The sequence below is a fragment of the Heptranchias perlo genome, chromosome 14 (genome assembly GCF_035084215.1).
Source record: "Heptranchias perlo isolate sHepPer1 chromosome 14, sHepPer1.hap1, whole genome shotgun sequence".
NCBI lineage: Eukaryota > Metazoa > Chordata > Chondrichthyes > Hexanchiformes > Hexanchidae > Heptranchias > Heptranchias perlo.
This window is the reverse complement of record NC_090338.1, coordinates 24,284,347-24,285,816: the sequence shown is the minus strand read 5'-3', so window position 1 is coordinate 24,285,816 and position 1,470 is coordinate 24,284,347. Positions and strand designations below refer to the sequence as shown.

At 40.5% G+C, this 1,470-nt stretch overlaps 1 pseudogene; it reads left to right on the top strand.

Annotated features, from left to right (window-relative positions):
- The first annotated feature begins 465 nt into the window (after positions 1-465).
- LOC137332655 (U6 spliceosomal RNA) lies at positions 466-566 on the top strand (annotated as a pseudogene).
- The last annotated feature ends 904 nt before the right edge of the window (positions 567-1,470 follow it).

The window sequence follows — 1,470 nt, the reverse complement described above, 5'->3', positions numbered from 1 at the left end:
CATTTACAATGGTTATGATCTTATTAGTAGTCATTAAGACTATTTAAGCATTAAGTCTACAATAATTACACATAGTTACCGCACAACCATTAGAAGGTCATTTTCCAATTTTGCTTATGTTAATTTACCACCAATGATAAACTAAGCCATCAAATGAAAACATACTTTCAATTATTAATTCTATGCAACTTAAATTCTGAGAAAATAGGCCTATGACCCCTATATATCTTCAGTGCTCAAGTCCCAGGGAAGCTAAGCAGGAGGGCAGGGGAATAGAGAAAGAGATTGGTCATGTGTGCACAAAGTTCAAATTGTTAACTACAACCCTGTTCATGAACACCACAGTTTGTAGAATTGAAGGAGCTGAACAACTGATTGTGATATTCCACAATAAAAACTGGCAAAAACTGCTTCCACTGGAAGTGTTTCGGTAATTGAATTAGTTCTACCATTACTGAATGGCGCTTGCTTAGGCAGTATGTATACTAAAATTGGAACGATACAGAGAAGATTAGCATGGCCGCTGCGCAAGGATGACTCAAATTTGTGAAGCGTTCCATATTTTTTGATATGTTGATAGGGTTAGATGAAGTAGGGTGGGATGAGGTTCGTGTGGAGCATAAACACCAGCATGGACCAGTTGGGGCGAATGGCCTGTTTCTGTGTTGTACGTTCTCTTAATTCTATGTAATTCTATGAACATTTACACCGCAGGGCAGATGTGGCAATAATGGGATAACTGTGCTTGCATAGGATTTGAGCACATTCAGTTGCTTAGAAATCACCTGTGGGGTCCCCTGCTATTTGTGATATATATTAATGATTTGGACTTGAATGTGGGAGGCTTGAACAAGGAGATCGCAGATGATTCAAAAATTGGCCATGTAGTTGATAGTGAGGAGGAAAGCTGTAGACTGCAGGAAGATATCAATGGACTGGTCAGGTGGGCAGAAAAGTGGCAAATGGAATTCAATTCAGAGAAGTGTGAGGTAATACATTTGGGGAGGGCAAACAAGGCAAAGGAGTAGACAATAAATGGGAGGATACTGAGAGGTGTAGAGGAACAAAGGGACCTAGGAGTGCATGTCCACAGATCCCTGAAGGTAGCAGGACTGGTAGATAGGGTGGTTAAAAAGACATATGGGATACTTTCCTTTATTAGCCGAGGCATAGAATATAAGAGCAGGGAGGTTATGCTAGAACTGTGTAAAACATTGATTAGGCCACAGCTTGAGTACTGCGTACAGTTCTGGTCACCACATTACAGGAAAGATGTGATTGCACTAGAGACGGTACAGAGGAGATTTACGAGAAGATGTTGCCAGGGCTGGATAATTTTAGCTATGAGAAAAGATTGGATAGGCTGGGGTCGTTTTCTTTGGAACAAAGCAGGCTGAGGGGAGATTTAATTGAGGTATATAAAATTATGACAGGACTAGATAGAGTGGATAAGGAGGACCTATTTCCCTT